We start from the raw sequence: 22,032 nt of genomic DNA, 5'->3' as shown, positions 1-22,032 counted from the left end.
ATAAACCTATCCTACAAAATTTTTACTTGATCCCATACTTGCCATGAGACACCAGCATGAATTTTAACAGTCATTTAGCTACTCATTTTCCTTCTTTAATTTTCAGTGCAGATATTGGAAGTCACAAAATACAGATTTATGTCTAAGACCTTGAATGAGCCAAAAGGGTGTTTGAATTTGGATTATGTTCCATTTTAGATTAGTAGGTTCAGGCAAGTTGTTGAGTCAAATTCTGAATTTCTAGTCACTTAAATTTTAAGTTCTTCATGTTTTTAACATCTGTATGTTGCCTAACTCTCCTATATACACAGTAGCTTCTAACCTTATACTTTTTTACCTAAATAACATCCCCCTCTTATCAATAGGTACTAGGAAACTTTTTGTGGCAGCCTCACTTGTTACATAATATAACCAAATTAAAAGTTTTTCACAATGGTACTTTGCTTCATTATACTTATCTCTTCACTGTTTCAGACCTGAAAAGTGGTTCTGTGTACCACAAAGTGTCTGCTTTTTCTTCATTGTGCCAATCTAATATCACTGCTCCTTAAAAAAAATCTCATCTTGCTTACAGACATAGGCATAGCCCAGTACTTGAAAAGAAATAACAGTTTAGGATATGCCTTATCATATTTGTCAGAAAGCTTTGTGGGTTTTTTTGATTGCTTGGGTTTTTTTTTTTTTATCCTCAACTGTCCTACCTTGCTAATTTCTCATCCACTGCAGGAACAAAATATGGGGTTACTTATCATATTCCAGTCTGTGCTGTTTCTAACATGCATTAAAACTTCAATAACTCACTAGCTTCATCTTTTCAGTGGGACTCTGGGGAAATAAAACTAAAAAAAAAAATCAAACCCCAAACCCCACAATCTCAAACCTGTGCTTTGGTATTTGTAGAAAGACTATTTTACAAAATGACAAAGCATTCTGAGGAAAAAATACACTCGTGATATTAGCTAATAATTAAATAACTTTGCCATACTGAGCATGATGTACCAGAAGTTGGTGATAGAAAGGGTTCCTTTGATCTCAGCATTGAACAAATGGTAGTGCTGGTGGTGCTTATGATCTTCCCAGCTCCTAGAGCAGAGTATAAGCACAAACAAGATATTGATACTTTTATTGTTGTGGCTATTCAGAATTTCTGATTCGTTCACATTGGCAGAGCTTTGTAACAACAGGTTAAAAATGTCAGGACTGTAGATGTATATGTAACCCCAGAGACTACCTGGAGCCAGCAGTTCATTTGCTTCTACTGGTACTCTACATTTTAACACAATAATCAGATTCAGCTCTAATTCAGACATGCTGACAGACATGGGAGTGGCTGGAGTCAGAAACAGAAACGTGTCCTCTGCACCCTTGTAGCTAATCCAGTCAGTGTTTGGATTTTTAAGAGCTTTAAAACCAAGTTGTTAATAACCCTTCTGGCCTGAAAATGTCATTTAAAGTCTTGAGAACAGAACAACTCCCCAAACCTCAAACATTATGAATCTCTTCTTATAAAGTGCTTTTTCTCATGTGTCTGTCAGTTTGTTTGTTTTTACGGTTTCTTAATGATACAGTACACTGGAAAGGAACAGAATTAGTCAGATTTTAGAAAGTGAGACCATTCATAAAATCCCTTTATAGGAAGCAAAAGTTTATAAGAAGTTGAACTCATTCAAGTCAAGTAGGAAACTGGTATTGTCCTTTTGATTCTTTGTAGTGTAATGTTCCTCACAAAGATCCAAATCAGAGTTCCAGCCCTTGCTTTTTTCAGTCTATGAGACCACTGAGTGTAAAACCACATTACAACACAGACTTACATGATTTATGAAGAGATTTTTTAAGTGCAGAGAGATAAATTTACAGTTACTTAAAGGTTATCAGTGTATTTGCATATTTTGTCAAGAAATTTCTTATGTGTTTCTCTGTTCAGTGTAAAATACTATAAAGAGCAGGAGAAACCATACTGTTTTTAAAACACAGGCTGTTATGTATTTTAGGTTTAAAAAAAACCACAAGCTTTGAGGAAGATAGGGAGGATACAGGAAAAGTTCTGTTGAGCTGTCTAAAATGATGTTGATGTTTGTTTACTGTGCTTACAAAAGCTAAACCTGAGTCTTAGGAAAAGAAAATTTAATTGGGAAAATGCTAAAGCAAATTCAATTTTTTATGTAGTAATTGGTGCATCCATATCACAAAAAACCAATTAGTCCTGGAATTGCTCTAATGCCACAAATTCTCTGTCTTAAGGGTCGAACACAAACATATAGCCTTTCTGTAAAAGAAGATTAATCAAAACATCTTAAGAGACTTTTTCCTAGGCAGAGGTGCTCAAATATAGTAACTTTTTTGACTGGGAATCCTTCTCGGTGGAAACCAGAGGATTATTTCTTTTTCAGATGTCTGAATGTAAGAATGCTTTTCAGCTTTTGATAAACCGAGGAAAGAAGCAAGTGCAATAGCTCTGGGCACATTATCTTTCCCTTATGTGAAATGCTGTCTAAAAGAATTTGGGGATTATTTCTTTTGCATTTATCTAGGATTTCTAGATGTGTAATTACCTCACAGTAGTTCTAGCCCAGGTGCCACACCTGAAGACATCAGATGTCTGCATAGATCATCCATCTACCATCTTATTGGTATAAGGCAAATTTGTGATAGAAAATAACTTTAGTATGTCCCCAAAACATTGAATTTACAGGACAAGCAGACTTCATCAAAGTAGTGTAAGCACATTAGGTCCAAAATTTCCCCAGCATTAAGACATCTCACTTAGCTGGAATTCTGGTTCTTCTGTGAGTATTTTTAGACTGAAGTGGGCTTTCTCATACTTATGGGCTTGTTTTATTCTGTGTAGTTATGAAGATTGCGTTAAAAAAATAGAAAAAGGAAAAATCTTGCTTAGTAAAGGAAAAGAGACATAAAGAAGATACATGGGGAGGAACAAAGACAGATGGTGAAAGGAAAACAAATCAGGATGTATTTCAGCCTGATTACCTTATAAAGATTGTCAGGGGTCATCAGTAACTTGGATTAAGTTTCTTAAGTCTTTGTGCATCAGCCAACTCACAAGTGTGTCGAGGTCCCTCTGGATGCCATTCCTTCCCTCCAGCATATCAACAGAACCACACAGCTTGGTGTCACTGGCAAACTTTCTGAGGAAGCACTCCATCCCACTGTTCATGTAACCAACAAAGATGTTGAGCAAGACAGGTCCCAGCACCGATCTCTGAGGGGACACCACTTGTTACTGGTCTCCAGCTGGAGACTGAGCCATTGACCACAACTCTTTGTGTGTGGCCATCCAGCCAGTTCTTTATCCACGGAGTTGTTCAAATCATCTCTCCAATGTCGAACACTTTGCACAAGTCCAGGTAGATGACATCAACTGCTCTACCCCTGTCTATCATTTCCGTAGTCCCATCATAAAAAGCCACTAAATTGGTCAGGCAGGATTTCCTCTCAGTGAAGTCATGCTGGCTGTCATCAAGCTCCTTTCATGTGCCCTAGCATGCCTTACAAAAGAATCTGCTCCCAGATTTTGCCAGGCACAGAGGTGAGACTGACTGGTCTGTAATTCTCCAGGTCATCCATTTTCCCCTTCTTGAAAATGGGGGTTATATTTCCCTTTTTCCAGTCATCAGGAACTTCACCTGACTGCCATGATATTTCAGATTTTTCAGACGGACAGGGGCTTTGCAACTTCATTCATCAGCTCCTTCAGGACCCAAAGATGGATTTCATCAGGTCCCATGGACTTGTGCACATTCAGGTTCTTAAGATGGTCTCGAACCAGATCCTCTCCTACAGTGGGCCCAAGGTCTTCATTCTCACAGTCCCTGCATCTGCCTTCCAAGACTTGGGTGGTGTGGTCAGAGCCTTTGCCAGTGAAGACTGAGGCAAAGAATCTCCAAATCCAGGGTAGCCAGTTCTCCTGATAGACTCTGGAGAGGGCCCACATTGTCCCTAGTCTGTCTTTATTTGCAGTGTACCTATAGAATCCCTTCCTGTTATCTTTAACATCCCTGGTCTTGTTTAATTCTAACTGGGCCTTAGCTTTTCTAACCTGGTCCCTAGCTTCCCTAACAACATCCCTGTATTCTTCCCAGGCCACCTGTCCTTGCTTCCACCTTTTATAAACCTCTTTTTTCCCCTCGAAGTTTCCTCAGCAGCTCCTTATCCATCCAAGGAGGTCTCCTGGCCCTCCTGCTGCACTTCCTTCTAGTCAGGATGCAACACTCCTGAGCTTGTAGCAGATGATCCTTGAATATCAGCCAACAGTCTTGGGCCCCCCTGCCCTATAGGACTATGTCCCATAGAACCTTGCTAAGCAGGTTCCTGAAGAGGCCAAAGTCTGCTCTCTTGAAGTTCAGGGCAGTGAGCTTGCTGCATGCTCTTCTTAATGTCCTGAGGATCTGGGACTCAACTATCTCAAGATCACTGCAACCAAGGCTGCCCTGGAACGTCACATTTCCAATGAGCCCTTCCCTGTTGGTGAGCATGATGTCAAGCATTGCACCTCTCTTTGTTGGTGTCATGGTTTGAGCATGTTTTGAGGGTGTTTTTGTTCAAGGTTTTTTCCAGCCAGGTGGAGGAGGAGAGGCCGGGAGGAAGGAGAGACAGGACACCTGACCCAGGCTAGCCAAAGAGGTATTCCATACCATAGCACGTGATGCCCAGGATGCATACTGGGAAAGAGAGAGCTGGAGGGGGGGAGCTCTGAAGGAAAATGGAGGAGGGAGCACGCGGTGCTCAGTCGGGCAGGGTGGAGTGAGTTATGGGTCGGTGGCTGGTGGGGTGTTGTATTCTCTTCACTTGTTGTTTGCTGTATCATTATTATTTGTAGTGGTAATGGCAGTGGTGATTCTGTGTTGTGCCTTAGCTATTAAACCGTTCTTATCTCAATCCGTGGGGGCTACATTCTTTGGATTCTCCTTCCTAACTCTCTGGGAGTTGGGGGACTTGGTTTAAACCACGACAGTTGGCTTCTCTATTACTTGCAGAAGGAAATTGTCTTCTCACAATTGAGGAACCTCCTGGATTGCTCGTGCCGGGCCATACTGTCCCTCCAACAGATATCAGGGTGATTGAAGTCCCCCAGGAGAACAAGGGCCTGTGAGCATGAGGCTGTTTCTATCTGTCCATAGAGCGCTTCATCCACAGATTCCTCTTGATCAGGCGGTCTGTAACAGATCCCCACACTAATGTCCCCTATTGCTGTTCTCTCTTTAACCCTGACCCATAAACTCTATGTTAACTGATCACCTGTCCCCAGACAGAGTTCCACACTGGCATAAATAGCAACTCCCCCTCCCTGTCTGCTGTCCTCTTGTTTGTTCCCCATGCTATGGGCACTTGTATAGAGGCATCTGAGCTGAGCTCCATATGAAGCCAGCTCATTGGCTGGAGTGGCTGGAATATCTCTGAGTCGCTCTGAGCATTTATTATAAGTGCTGGCAGCTGACTGGGTGTGTTGGGATGGAATCATGCCCCCCTCCCCCAACACATTTTGTTTATAGCATCCTTGACCAGCCTGGCAAGCCTCTTACCACTTACAGTTGCACAGTAAGATTTAACCTCTCTCAGGAGGACTTGTACCTGGTGTCTTCTTTTGCTCACGTAAGGAACTGACTTGTGTTGCACAGGAAGGACGATGGGTTTTATGATGATGCTTTTTTTTCTAAATAAATGCTTTTCATCAACTGAGTACAGTGATGGCCCTGTTGTCTGAGTTGTGCAACTCTGTCTCACCTCTTGGCTGACAAAGCTCATTGCCTGATTTCAAAATAAGTTCTTCATTCTGAGAAATGCAGGGGTGTATCCTGGCAGCCCTGAGCCTGGAGCTGACTCTCTTGGAATGGCAGGGGTAGGGGTTAGATGTAGGTCAGGTACCTGTTTCTTATTTCACAGTGATAATCATCATCATCGTGTTCAGTTTAGGGCTTTTGGAAAATAAACATTATTTTCAATTGTTAGTATGTTTCTCAGTTATCCAAAAATTTAAAATATATCTACCTAGAAACTTTCTATAATCTTGGTTAAAATCCATTAACCATACAATTTTAAGCTTGATGAGGCTGTGTAATTGAATAACAGCAAAGCAGAAATTATGCAGCACAGAAAATTTTTGGATTCCAGCTTCATGAATGTTTTGTTTATTATACTGAAGACCAAGGGAAAAATTATATTTACAAATTAAGAAGCATAATTTAAAAATATTCATTTGACATCTGCTCTGCTAATCTTCCAAACACCGAGTCTCTAAAGTGTCCTGCGTGAATGCATTAAGCCATGTATGGGTCTTTCCTGGTTTGCATAAGCAATTGAAATTGAGCAATTTACGTCCACAATTAGGCACTGGCAGATTGTTTCTACAAACTGAAATACATTTTGACTAGTTATGTCAGAATAAAACTTTGTGGAGAATTGCATATTTCAGCCTGTCAAAACTGATAGGTTTTCTGAGGTATAAAATTAGGCCAAAGAAAGCAAAAAACAGTACATAAATCACTATACTTGAAATGTGTTTCAGCTGCAGCAGTGCTTTCTAATTCTAGGATTAACTACATCAAAAACTTACATGGGAATCCATCTTTAACTAATAGTGATAATATGGTGTATTACATGACACTGATTATTCAATTACTTCAAAGTACTGTACTGGTGCCAGATCAGATTCTGGTCTGTCTGTGATTTTTATATACTGCAGAGTTCAGGCATGAACAGTTTCAAGACTATTAATGGGATGTAATAAAGAAACTAAAATGTCATTTCTGTATTTCACCTAGGTTTAATTTCAGATTTTGAATTTTTCCTTTCTCCTCTCTTCCTCTGATTCCAATCATCTAGTATTTTTGGTTTAAGCTAAAGTCTCAACTTTTAGGGTCACATGAAATAACAAAAAGATTATTACAACACCATCAATTTGCATCAGTGTTCTGGTAGTAGCAGACAGACAAAAGCAGAGGCTATGCGTATGAGTTCACATGAGCAGAAAATAATACTCTTTTTCTTAAATTGAATAAAATATTAATCCATAGCAGACAAATCATGATAGAGTTACTGTGAAATCATATAGACTATAGTCAATAGAAATGGAGACAAAATATGTCTAGTCAAATATTAATGAATTTGGAATAACATATGACATTTACAAGGCAAAAAGATTTTTCCTGTAGGTCTTTTCTTAAATAAGATTTACATGTTACCAGGGATTAGACAGCATGCTGTTCCCATGCACTGTTGTGTCATGTATTCTGGAATTCAGATTTGCATTTCCAGGGGCTTAATACCCCTTATGTAAGATTTTTCAGGGTGAAAAGTCTCACTGCCTTGGCATTCTTATTGATAAAGAGGTATCACATTAGTGTTTGGAAAAAACATTATTTAATTATTAGCATGGATTGCACTAAATCAAACTGAGCAGTCAGCAAACTGGGTAGCCATAAACTTACTCTTCTTCTTAGTATCTTCATGAGAAATATGTAACCTCCTTTCTCAGCTAAATCATTCCCTGCTGAAAATAAAATGTGGCTTCTTGATAGGGACAGACAGCTTTCCACCAGCTACTGCTTAGAAGTTTTGTCTGCCTGTAGGCAGGAGACAGGATAAAATAGGGTAAATGATAAAGTATTCCCCTGTGTGTCTTGGGCAAACGTGGGTAAGAATAAGTCTAGAAAGTGAATGCAGGTTGAAACAGACAGTGGGCTGGAAAATCTTTTGGTTTATCTGATGTTCATGTGAATGAGTTTTGTATATCTTTGTGCTTATGCTTGGGAACCTAATTTTCTTTATAGCATTTTCATGTAATATATTCTGTCTTCAGAACTCAGTAACAGCACCATAAACTTATCAGGAAGTATAATCCATCTTATCTAATACACTTCTGGTCCTGAAGCTGAAAGTCATCATGCTGATAGACAACAAAAATATGTCTTTTAAGAATTCAAGGCTACATTATCTTATAATTGCAATTGGCCTGCAGTTCTTTATGAAGTGTAACCTTGTCACATAATATAGGATAAGTTCTGGCCTGCATCAGCTAATACTGGCTTCTGCGTTTAGGGTTAGCTACAGTGCATTCACAGACTTATCACATTGTGTAAATGATGTCAAACTTGGACACCATTAGGTGCAGTATTAATTGGATCATCTCTGGTGTCTCATATCTGATTCTCTATCAGATGCACAACACCTAAGATCAAGAAATAAATTAGGGGGGTAAATTTGCAGAGAGAGCCTTTTTGGTAATCATATGTAATGGAACATAACTGTCTAAGCTCCTTATGGGATCGTTATCTGTCTGTCCCAAGAGCAGCCTTCTGATGTTTAAAAATCTTTAGATACAGCTTTACCTATAAACTGTGTTGACACTGCTGAAAGTTTTCTTTATACCAACACAGCAGCCTTGTGAAATAATAATCTACTTAAGGAATGTTATAAACAATATCTATGAGCTTGGTATTTCAGGTGCATTTCTGGACAACTCTAAATATGAAAGAACATACAATTTTAAAAAGGCCTATAAAATGTTTTACTACAGTGATTTTGCTATACTAATTCTCCTCTCCTCCTTAATGTCATAAACTCTAATATTCATGTAGACTTTTTCTTCATATTTCATGAATACACTGTGTATTTGGACAATAAAAGCATTCTGCAAACTCAATTACAATAAACACAGTAGTATAGGGAAAAAAATTCCAGACACAGCAAGTCATAACACAGCTGTATTAATGTGGTTAGCCTGATTAACAAGGGTGTGCTTCATCTTCTACAATGGTGAAGGGAGTCACCAGATTGGTACTGTGGGATAATCTGGCAGCCACTAGAATCCACCAAAATGGTCATCGTTGAAACTTTGCACAAAGAAATTACAAAGCCTTTGCTCTCTTATCTATCCTTTTTTTTGTGGTGTTTTTTCTTTCTTTTTTTTATTTGTTCAGCCTGGAAAAGAGAAGGCTGCATGGAGACCTCATAGCAGCCTTCCAGTATCTGAAGGGGGCCTATAAGAATGCTGGGGAGGGACTATTCATTAGGGACTGTAGTGATAGGACAAGGGGTAACGGGATAAAACTTAAACAAGGGAAGTTTAGATTGGATGTAAGAAGAAATTCTTTACTGTGAGGGTGGTGAGGTACTGGAATGGGTTGCCCAGGGAGGTTGTGAATGCTCCATCTGTCAAGGTGTTCAAGGCCAGATTGGACAAAGCCTTGGGTGACATGCTTTAGTGTGAGGTGCCCCTGCCCATGACAGGGAGGTTGGAATTACATGATCTTAATTTCCTTTCCAACCCTAACTATTCTATGATTCTATGAATACGTTAATGGAAAAAACAGGCTAGCCACAGTACAGAAAAGTGAAATATAAAACACATGGCTGATGTGTAGACAGGAAAGAATCTGCTCTTCTTAGCTGCCTGATCCTGAGCTGTTTCTAACAGTAAGAAAGGCACTGACAGTCTATGATGGCAGCCCATGGGATTTCTGCAGCAGACAAAGGTTAAATGCTGCACTCTGAATAAAGTCCCAGGGCAGCAGCTATCTAGCCTGGCCCTCTAGCTTGTGTATTTTATCTTCTGTTCCAGACTTGAGTATGCTCCTGGGTCTGTTAAGTAATTGATGCATTTTGTCCCTGAGGCTGCTGCCTGTGGAGAGCAATCTGATGATCTAGATCAGCCTTCAAACTCCCTGAATACTTTCACGAAATCTGGGATGAAAAGTTCTAAGAAGTTTTTCATTACTATTCCAATTTTGGTATGTATTATTTGCATTTATATGATCACAAAAATCCTCCCAAGTACAGAACCTGCATAAAAATGAGGTAGTGCTAAATTTGTTGCGCAAATGTAGCAACAGCACAAGTATACTCACATTTTTTGGTTCAGGCTCTGCATCTCTGCCCCCACCCAGAATACATCTCAATTTGGGTGTGCCAAAGGATGGTTCTGACAGAGGCACTATATAACAACCTTTGAAAAAATCTTCAGTTGAACTGTTCTATGCTTAAATTGGACAGTTTTATTCCAACATTTAATTCTTAATTGTTCCCAGAACAAGGGTGTGAAATTCCTCTGTTCATTCTTTGAGCGTCTGTAGACTCTGATTTAAGGGAACTAAAAATAGAATGCAAAATAGCATTAAATTTATTTTTTTCTTTCTAGAAAACAGAAATAGAAATTAAGAAGGAAGAAGAATAAGCTAGGAGAAATCAATTTTTAGAGTTAAAATTTTATATCCTTTTTCTCAGATGTTACAAGCACATGCTTAGGTAAAGCCAAGGATATTCTGAAGTATGTAAAAACAATGACCTCAAATCCCTAAATTTCTTTTTGGTTGTAAGCCATTTTCATCTTTGGAAATGCATTTGTGCCAAGTGTTTCAGAGAGCAGTTTATAGTCTGTGCTATAAACACCCTCATATGTTATACATCGAGGGTGGCCTTTTAGCACAGAAAAAAGTTGACTAGCACAAGAAGCATTGTAATTCAGTGACATAAACCCAGACCTCCTTTATTTTGCCCAGATGTCTCACATTCTCCCCTTTCTCTCTTTCTGTTCTTGTCAAATCACTTCAGTTTACCATTGTCATCTCTAATACTGCTTGAGTATTGCAAAGGGATCTGAGCAAGCAAGGCTACAAATAGACATCCATATACTTGGCTTTGTGTATATGCCCATACTTTAACCAAAAACAGTTTGCTCAAATGTAATTATTTGGCATACAGTATTTTTAATAGCTTTCTTTTCATTGTCAAGTTGGCCTTGTATGCAGTAAGAAACCATTCATATATTTTCTTGGGAAAGAAGCAGAATGAGGTGTTGATCTAAGATTTCTGCTTCTTTGACAGTGATACATTTCATAATCATATCACTGTCAAAGAGTAATATTGTTAAACTTCACAGACAGTTCTTCCATATTTGAACCAGATCAAATTATTATCATAAAACCTGTGCAGGTGAGATGAATTTTCAGTAGTGAGGCATGTGCTGCACCTTCATCTCTGGCCTTTATGTATCACACCTGACCAGCATCCATGGACTACTCTTTCTTTTAGCACTGTTATACATTTGGATCTTATTACATACTTTCAAACTGTAAAACCAAGCCCCATTTATAAAACTGTCAAGAGCAAGAAGTGCGTTTATTTGTTTCTAAGATGCTCCAAAGATGACAGCAGCTACCTGCTGCAGATTAAGAGGATATTTTTTTTTTTTGGTACAGCACAGGGATTAAAGTTACTTTGGTTTCATTTTTTCCCTTAAAAAAACCTCCAAAAAATCAAAACCCAAAACCAACACAAAATATCTTATGCTTGCGATGGAACATTAAATCAGTATGAAGCACAAACATCAGTGTGTAGTACATACAAGGAAAAAGGTGTATAATAATGTCAGCTGAGGATGATACAAATCCTTAGATCTTAACAATAGAAGATGATAGGAATATATGTATGAGATATACATTTTGTGCAGCAAAGGACACAGAATCAAATCATATGTGGCCACCACACCAGTAAGCTCCATCTCTGAATATTTTTGTTTTATTGTGAAAACTTCTTCTACTGCGGAGATAACTGAGAACTCAATATTATACCAGACATCCTCTAAAGCTGATTGAATACAGGCAGAGGTAGGCCACAGGCTATTGGTAACTTGGAAAATGCATATGAGGATGGCAACACCGTATTTACCTTTGGAGTATTAGACCAACGTTAAAATATTTTCTTCTGAATTTTCTACTTTCCAAGCTAAATTACGCAATCATAATGGACAAACCCAGAGTTTGGATAGGTTTCTATTATTTTTGAAAAAATCAGATTTCTCTTTTTTTTTTCTATTTTTTACAGAGAAAGATCTTAGGACTAAGCGTCTGAATATAATCTTGTCAAAGTCTCTACTGATTTCAGGACTGAAAGAGCAGTTAGGGTCCTTTTACTGACCTGATCCTCAGGGAAAATACTTCTGTAAATACAATAAAATAATTTTTTATAATTTATTTCTAAAAACTCCGTAAAAAATAACTTCTAATCCTAGAAACACATACAAATTTTTATCTGGCTCTGCTTTGACTTTTATGCACTTTTTAGTTTATGACTATTTTAGCACGTTAGATGAGTTTAGTTCAAGTGCCAAAACTCTTAATTAATTGCTGGCATATGACCCAGTACTGCTTACCTGCAATTTAGTTGTAGTCAAAGGAAATGGCACTAACTCCTTCTTTAGACAGCAAAAGAGAAAGAACAATATCAGTCTTTTTCTTCCCAGACTCCAAGTGGATACTATAGATTCTGGAAAATGTATTTTATTATATGCATAGTATTTTATATATGAGAATTCACCTTTAAGTTAGGTTGAAGCCATGTTCAGTGTCAAAATGATAAAACAACTAATTTGAATGTCTTTGCAGGATTAAAATTCTTTTTCCTTCTTTGTTTGTTCTTGTTCATTTGGTCTTTTGCCTGGATAAGAAATTATTACTGTAAACCAAGAAGTGTTATTAATCCCTTCTAATGACATTAGAATCAGAGCACAGGGGAGCTAAATAACTCCCTATGACATGAGTATGGGCTTCACATCTCCTAACAATAATTACCTAAACATCCTCTACAGTTAATAGGTATCTTCAGAGGGCAGTTCATTCTATTTTAGGAAGGGATGTATCTGCTGCTGCAGATACTTTCTTCTTTCTATTGAGTACTAAGAGTTTTGGCAGCTTTCTTAGAGGGGAGGTTTGTTTTTGGATAGTAAAATAAGGTGATGTGAGATACATTGTTAGTCTTCAACAAGAATGGGAGTAGAATCTGGGAATATTGGAAATACAGTGCCTGAATGAACCACTAAACCATTCTTCCCAACTAAACCATCATATCTATTTTATTTTTCATGAGATCCATATATTTCATACTGATTAATTTATGATATATATCCTGGACATTTCAGAAAGCTAGTTTTTGTGATTTAGTAGTTACAGAATTGAATTAACTGAGCAAAAATATGTGAAGAAGGAAGCCATTCATAATTTATGGATCAGTGCTGTTCAAAAAAATTCAGTTGTCCCTCCAAAAGGCAAAATGCTGCAGTTTCCCTTCTTATTAAAGCAACTTTGTGACTGATTGAGAAATAGCCATTATGTAAACAAGGAAGTCATTATTTTTCCCTTCTACAGAAATAAATACTAGCAAAGAATCTGAATGTAATACCAATATTACCCTAATGTGAACTCATCTGTCCTTTGCAAGACCTGCCTGTATCTAAACAGCACAAGACATAAATGTATGATTTTTGCAAGATTTTGTGTTCATGCCCTCATACATATTTTTGTCCTACCTCACTGATGATTTATTTAGTTCAGTTTCAGCCTAAATACAGCTTATATTTTGGTTTTGATTTTGATACAGTACTCGTTGGAATTATAATGTTTGATGAGTTTGGATTTTTTATAGTTGCTAACCCATCTTTCAGAGGCTAATTAATTGTATATACATAAATATTTATTTTGAAAATCCAAATTGTTTGTTATTTTCACTTTTTGTTTTTTTTGTGGTTTTTGTTTTCTTTTTTTTTTAGAGAAAAATCTGTTATTAGAATCTCCTATGCTACTTCAGCTTTCTTGACATTAGTATGGTTTGCTTCTTTTACCTTCACTTTTCATAACCAATTCTTTCTGATCATCAATAAGTTAAATCTGCCTGGGATGATCATGATAACAAATATGACATCCATCAAATTTATTAGAGAAAAGCAGCTCAAAGATTGTTTCTTAGGATTTCCTGGAAGCATATTTGTATTTTGTATCCTTCATTATCTTGTAAGTAGGTATTCTTACTAGAATCAATATCTCCCTTATGTCATCCTTCCAAGGCTTTTACTCAGAAACACGTGAAAATATATTATTTGAGCTTTCCCAGCACACTATGTTTACATCTCATTTCTCCCTGTCTTCTTTCTTTTTTGCTTTCTCAGTCAGGCAAATAAAAACCTTTTAAAATGAAATAATGATATTTAAAATAATAGATTCTTTTGTGCAAGAGAAATGTGAAGCCTGAAAGAAAGCTGCAATCCACAACTTTGGAATCTCTCTGTGTAGGAGCCTGTTGTTGATATAAACCATGGTTGCATAGAAATGGGAACAGGAAAGCATCAAAGATGTTCCATTTATTTCCATCTGTTGTTTTCTGGACTGATGAAGATAAGTAACACCTAGATTCAGTTTTCTATGTCTATATTCAATGTTACTAAGCTCTGTGTTTTGTGTTACTTCTCTGAGCATCATGCACCTGGCATTTTTACTTAGTGAGTAAAGTGACTATCACAAGTAAAATTTGCAAAGTACTTTGGAATCTCTTTAGAGCAAGAACACCTTAAACATATAAACCAGTTTATTTTAGAGCCTTCACACTGATCAGTGCTTTAATGAGATCATTTGTTTGAAAATCTTACTGCATTTTGCCCAGCCTCTTTGTGAAAATAAACTTTGAGTTGTGTAACAGGACCTCAAGTCAGTAAGAGCTCTGAAGTGAATCTTTTCCTTATCATGAGAACACCAGAAACAACAGACAGAGTTTCAGCCTCTAAACTTATGCTTCAGTAAACACAAACCAGTGAACTAGAACACAGTGATTCATGGAAGAAGAAAAAAGTGTCAGGTCTGCTGTTTGAGACTGACATACAGAAAGGATCTGAGAACCAATCTTTCCCCTCCTGTCAGTGCCATTGTCACGTGGCCCCTTTTTCTTTCTGTCTTGACCTTGCTTCATGTATGTTCAGTATCTTCCCAGCTGTGAAGGAAGACTCTCTTTTCCAGGTTCCTTTCTGTGCCTCCTGGTCTTAGGAGGCTTCTAGTCCCAGTAAGCCTGCTGGGCGTATGTCTCCTCTTTCCACTCCGCCTGTCATCCCCACCTGGTCACTTGGACCAGGTAGAGGAGCAATCCCAGGGGAACCCTTATACGATGTAAAGCAGCCCAAGACAAGAGAAGCTTCTCTGCAACCTCACAAAAAAGCCTTGTTTTAACTACACAATTGGCTGGGAATGAAACAGCAAGACATATAATACCCTTTAATTCCTTGTAATTTCTTTCAAGTTCCAAAATTCACTCTTTTTGACAACAGATATACTTTCATCCTGATATGGATCTTTAGCTTTGATATAGCAAACCTCAGTAACAATCAATTTCTTTTTTTGTCAGGAAAAAATTACTCTTTGTATGATTTTTAATGTTAATCTTTTAATGATGTTGATACTAGAGTACCAAGAGGGTTGTAAATTTTCTTTGACTTTATTATGATGAATGTGATATAAAGTCTTTGTAAATGATAGATTTCCCTATCACATAAAGAAGTAGAGCTTAGAAAATTTCTAAAGATCCATATTGTGTCTAGACCAAACATAGTAATAAAAAACCACAGAGAATAAAAATTAACCTGAGTGGAGTTCAATTTGCAGTAAACACAAAGTAAATAGGGACAAATCACTACAGTTAAAAATATTGAAGGAAAGAGCATAAACTGTAGTTTTCAATTACTTTTTCTGCAGCCTACAATTGAAGTTATTACAGCTGAAGTCCACTTTACAGTAGGAAAATGAACCACAGCTGGTGATGGCTTTGGTGTAAATAAATAAGGAATGCAAAAAGACTGAAATGGTAATGTGGGTTTATAATCTCTGCCAGAGGCAAGGAAGGAACTCCTTTGAGACCCAGAATACGTAACTCAGCTTTGAGTTTGTTTTAAGGTACTAGAAATTGAACACAGTGATAAGCTAAAATGAGAAACATACTTTTTTTCAGAATTATTATCTGCTGATTGTCTGGCTGGTGCATTTCATTTGCTTGTTCAGGGTTAGCACACAACTTTCTCCAAGGTCAGGCTGGTTGGCATGATTCAGGTAATTTGTTTTTGCTTTTCTCTATAGTGCTGTTGGTTTCCTAAAACCATCTTGGAATCTGACTCAGGACTGCTGTCATGTAAGAATATAGGCTATCTTTGTATTTTCTCCTCATTTCATGGTTGTAGCTTTTGGAACTCTTACTATAATTCTACATTTTGTTATAGGAAGAGTGGAAGTATGTTCTGAGGTTATGAACAGCAGATACTTGTGGATCCCTGAAGACTGCTTTATTTTTAGATGGTGCTTACTTCAATAATTTCATCCTTACATACTTACTGTTCATTACATTCTCTAGTGATTGACAATTTATATTTCTTCCGTGAATGAAGAGTTACCTGGCTGTCATCAGACTTTGGGAGGAGTATTTTCAAAGGGTTGCTGATCTTCAGTTGGCTGCTGTGCTCCCCAGACATGTCTGATACGTGGGTGAATTCAACAGCAAACAAGACCTGTTGATATAATAGGTCAATTTCCCTGTTTTAAATTCTAAGACTTGTAAGCACATTCCTCAAGATCTGACAAATGCAATTCTCTGTCCTTTTCTGAGTTGGTGTCTAGTATTTATTTTGCCTCTTAAGCTGCACTATCGCAATATTTGAAATATTACTCATTAAAATACAAATAGGATTTTCAATACCAGAAGAATCATAGATATATTTAAATATTCAAAGCATAATTTACTTTCACTTAATTTGGAATTATTTGCATTTCCGGGATATGAAGAATCTGATCCTGACCTAGAGTGACTACGAACATGAGTCTCATTGGTAAGTTTCTATAGATCAATACACTTCCCTGTTTGCAGTACCCAACCCACATCTGAGGAAGGTGGCACCCATACATGTTTGCAGGTAGACTCTTGAGGAGTCCTGTGATCACAGGAGTTGCTTTACTGTGTCAGAGTTAGATAGCACTGCCACCTCTATGTTCTCCTGATGTAATTCAGTACCAGAGCTAGGCTGTCTGATGGTGGCTGTAGAATACAGCCTGTAGTGTGCTTTGACTTTTCAATGGAATGTGCATTTCTCAAGAAGTTTTCATGGTGCACCCAACAGCAACTGTTTCTAAGCCTCGACCTCCTTTTCACACAGCATTTTTGTTCTTATGTTTTACTGCATTTATTAGCAGTCTGTTACTGCTTTTAAAGGAATTTGTGGATAGGCAAAACTCCCTCATTTCCTGATTTTAATTATCCAATAAAACTGCATTTGAACCTCAGTTTGGTCTAACCACTGAATTATGCAACCAATTGATATAAAGCTTATTCTTGTAACAGCACATGCATTTAATGAGACAGAATCAAGACATATGAAACTAACATGCATGAGAAGATCATAGGCTTAAGCACGCACTTGGAATGAGTAGAGTCCCTGCTGTATTCACTACAGGTATCAATGAACTTCACTTAGAAAAAGAATGGCCAAGTCCTTCAAGCATAGAAAGGCAAAGGGGTCTTTTTCAAACGGTTTTCTTGACTGCCTTACTACAGCTAATTGACTGCAAAGGACAGAGGAAATGACCTTTCTTCTCCTTGGTAAATAATAGTATGAGAAATTTGTACTTACAAAGAGCAAGTCTAAGAGTCTGATAAGAATATTTTCCTTTGGGGCTCAATGATGGCTTTTCAGGAAGCCTGGGGATACAAAGAAAAGCAGTTTCTGTGGTATTTAGACACCCCCCACCCCAGCCGTGAATCAACTGGATGTAAGTCAGTGATCCTTTAAGTATCTAGGCAGAACTGTATCTGCCCACCAAGTAATTTGGATATGTGTCAGTTAGAGTGCTGCTGAAATCATCCATGAAAGGAGTACAGTGTGCAGTCTTCACCATGCCAACTTGAACCTGCCAGTCATGATTTCTCACATCCTTTAGGAAAGTACTGAGACTTTCACTGACTGATTTTTTTGAGCCAAATTTTCATCTGGTAAAAATCAGAATAGCTTCATTAAAGTCACTAACACAATACCAAGTTCCTTCAGCTGAAAATCTTCCCATAGCTCACAGTGAGGGCTGTTTAAAGGCTGGGACTGTTAGTGTCCTTCACACACAATGGTGAGAACTGGAATAAAAGTCTGCTGAATGCTCTCTCTTTTTAAACTGCAACTAGGACCAGACAGTAGCTATTCCTTGTAGATGATGGCTACAAATAATAAAAGCCTGTTGAAATCAATTAACTTGATTTCAGGTTTAGATTGTCTTTAGCTGAATTTTTGTTGTGCTGACAGTAATATTTTTTTTGAGATGCTCCTGCTTTGCAGTTATTTTAATAATCTTACAGTGCTAAAACATATAACATTCTCTTATTGTTCCTTCTCTTCTTTTTAGCCCAAATTTCTCCATTCCCTCTCTCTTTCTTACTTCCTCAGTGATGATGTATTATAAACCAAAGATGATGAATTATAACCCAAATCATCTGCTTTTCACTGATATTTATATAGATCAACTATATATATTTTTATTACATCTATATTTATTTACATATCTGATTATATATTTAACAGGCATATTATATATTCATTTTTTGGTATACTGGCAGTGTGCAAACTGCATGAATGAGTATCATCCTCTCACTATGATTATGGGCTGGAAAGATGGCTCTTGCCTGTATTAGGCAAGTGTCATAAGATCCTCTGGAAATGAGCTCCAGAAGACAGAGACAGCTATTTTTACATTACATTTCACAGCATGAGACAGTTTTAATCTCTAAATCTGAAATATCCAAATGACCCTAGGCTATTCATTTTAGATTAAAACAATAATGATCCCTTTTCCATGCAGCAGTGACATTCCATCTTTCTTCGCAGTGTGCATCACGACCATAAAGGAGCCACAATAAAAAGTTAAGGAAATTTGTAAAAAGAAACTAGTATTACAAAATAAACACATTTAGTGAAGTGAGATTAGTGTTGACATGAAAGCTCTCATCAACTGTAAGACTAGGTACGGAGAACCAGATTTCATTTGTGGTGTCACCTGCCAATGACCCTTGGTTCCAGCTGGAGACATGGTGTGCAGAATTCAGCATGTGTTCAGTAGTCAAACTGCTGGCACCACATTGTCAAAAATACCATCTGAAACCTGACAAGTGAGAACATAAGGAGATGCATGCCTGTGTGAATTATACTAAAGCTCTTTGAGATACCACCTGAAAGGTGTGGAAATGTCTACCACTACTCATATGTAGGCCAATACAGTGCCACCTTCCTGTGCTGGACCCACTGAATCTCATCTAGACACTAATGACTGTGGTGTAGCTGCAGCTGATGGCCAGTTGCAAATGTATCTTATTTCCTGGTGTGCCTGTCAGCCCACCTTTGTCTGTGGGCATTCTGGGACATACTAAGCCACCAGCCATGTCTGAGCATGAAGTAGGGGCCAAACAAATGAAATCTATTTTGATACAGCAAGCATAACTTAATTAAGAATATAATTTTCAATTTCCAGGAAAACAATGAACAAAGCAAGGGTTTTGAGGCATTTTTGATTAACAATTTCACCTCATAGTGATAACAAAAATAATAAATGAAATGAAATTACAAAAAGAGAAAGAAAAGTATTTTAGAAAAGTTATCCTTCTGGTGAAACCAATGTTCAGCTGTGTATCTGGTGCTAGTATCAGCTGTTCACCTGCCTCTCTTTTGGTACCAGAGATTCATATTTTGAGAGCGAAAACAAAGACTACAGAAATGAAGCAGAAAGCAATCACTGAACTTTGCTAGTATGCACATATATGAAAAGTAGCTTATAAGGGAAATTTTTCACCATGGTTTCCAAAGAATGAACAAGCATGAGAATTTAAATAATGAAAAAGGAGCTGTATTCAACAAATGAATTATTGAATTTGAGTTTTTGCATCAGTATAGATTGCTACAGCCTCATTTTTCACTTATGCTGTGGATGCTTAAGAAGTCCTTATGGCATTTGCTGTAGAGAGTATGGAGTACCCAGAACTGGTATGAGTTGAAAGGTCTCCCCTGAAGTTAGGTTGTCTGGGAATCACTGTCTGCTGGCGTACCTATATCTGTAAGCTTGTAACAAAACTAACATGATGCTAAAATTAAATTATCAGATATTATCGTCATCTTTAAGGTTCTTTGTCTCTGAAAGGCTCTGTTTTCTCTAGGAGACTCTGTCAGCTACAGATGAACAAACCTACATCTTCTCCTATGGTTTATGTGATAGAATGCAGTGCAACACTATTATCTGACCTACCTGTCATCATCAGGGAAATGGCCTTGCACTGAGGGGCAAGACTCCACAAATCATCTTGCATCACAGCAAGGCCAAAGGGTGGACTTCAGCGGGAAAAGTATCAAGCCTCTGAGCACAGTAAATGCAAGGTAATTTTAGGCAGCTTTCCTTGTACATTTTGTGCTGTGGTTTTATAACACAGGAAGAATCAGCAGCTAAAAACCAGTCTCATTTTCCAAACCTCTCTAATCTAACATTCAGTGATCCTGATTCTTGATCAAAAATTGGTATTTTTGCATGTTTCAAAGGGAAAATAATACAGCTAGCTTAAGGTAGGAGCTGAGATGGAACCTGGTACACTTATTACAGTTGCATGACTGGAATGCTGTAGCTGGTTCTGATGGGATGATGAAGACTGGCTGTACCAAAAGGACGTGTGCATTTTGGTGACAGCTGTACAAAGTTTGCACGCTTCTATTACATTATTGAAAAGTAGCTACTTCTACAGCAATTTGTAACAGCATAACAACAGTTCATGACAGAATGAAAAGTAGTTAAACTGTATGAGCACTTCGAGACAAGAGGGCATTATAACCAACTGGCTGGGCATTTACTTAGAGGTTGAATTAATGTCCTTGTTCTTCTCAAAAGCATCATTGACATTTAGTTGACCAAAACTTAGTTAAGCCACTAAACCCTATTTGAATCATCACTGCTGTTACTGTGCTGGAGGGAAGAATACTCCTTTGAAACAGCCAACATCCCTTTCATCTGTCTTTTTTGGTACAATTGATACTTTCTTTTTCTATATTAACTGTGAATTTAAGATATTTCAGATTCAGGAAGCTGGGTGAATGTAAATCCCACAGGCTTTGTAGGCAGGATAGCCAGCAACTGCTCTGCTACCAATGCTTCTTTATAGACTTCTGTAGATCAGTTAATTGGCAGGCATTTTTTACAGTGGCACTAGGTTTTTAATGTTCAGCAAGAAAATGTTCCAGTGCTGTTTTATGTAATGAGCATTCTTACCAGATTCCAGATACTATTCCTTGCTTTACTCTAGTTTTCTGGCTATTGTGTCCTGTTCTGCCTGGCTCCTTATTTTTCATCCCATGCCTTTAGATTGTTCATTGCCTTGCCTTTTTCATTACTGCCAGGTCCCAGCCTTTTGCTTCCAGACTATTACTCCTGCTTCTTATTTGTCTTCATTGTTGCTTTTTTATTGTTGTTGTTGCTATTTTTTTTTTGTTTGTTAGGTTTCTTTCCTGGACTTGGTCCATTTTTCTTTCACAAACCCCTTCCTTTTACCACACTGTGAACTGTGAATGATAGTAATTTCTTGCTATTTATGTGTGAGTTCAGGATGCAGGAAGGGAAATAACTAGATGCATGGTCTGCACAATAGCTCCAAGTGTAATCAGGTTCTTCCAAGGCATACATTTTCAGTGTAATGAGGGAGGACTGTCTATTTACAGAAGAAATTATGCCTAAATTGCTCTTTGCATGCATGGCTCTGCTCTGCCCACCTGTCCCTCAATGTCTTTCCTCAGCATACTTAAAATATCTTAGCAACCAGCAAAAACATCAGACATGCTCGTGAGACAACACCCAGGGCACAGTATTAATGGAGCTATGAAATAAAGAGTTAGAAAAAGGTAATCATACTCTTCCTGCTGCTGAATCTTGTAAATCTGATCTTTTCTTGTATCTAGGAGAACAAACCATGGAATTGTATGATTTCTGCTGCTCCACAGTAAATCAAACCCCTTCACTATTCAACAAACCCAAACCCTATAAGCCAGCTGTTCAAAAATAGCAAGTACAGGTTTATTTCAGGATTCCAGATGTTTTGAAAAACTGTATTTATTTGAATAAGATGCAATATGTTTTCATATAGATTTTTTTCTCCCGTCTATGGTTAGTTCTTCATGGGACATTTTGTCTTATGCAGAAGCATGGAAAG

Source organism: Melopsittacus undulatus, chromosome 4, assembly GCF_012275295.1.
Source record: "Melopsittacus undulatus isolate bMelUnd1 chromosome 4, bMelUnd1.mat.Z, whole genome shotgun sequence".
Taxonomy (NCBI): Eukaryota; Metazoa; Chordata; class Aves; order Psittaciformes; family Psittaculidae; genus Melopsittacus; species Melopsittacus undulatus.
Note: the sequence above shows the minus strand (reverse complement) of the source record.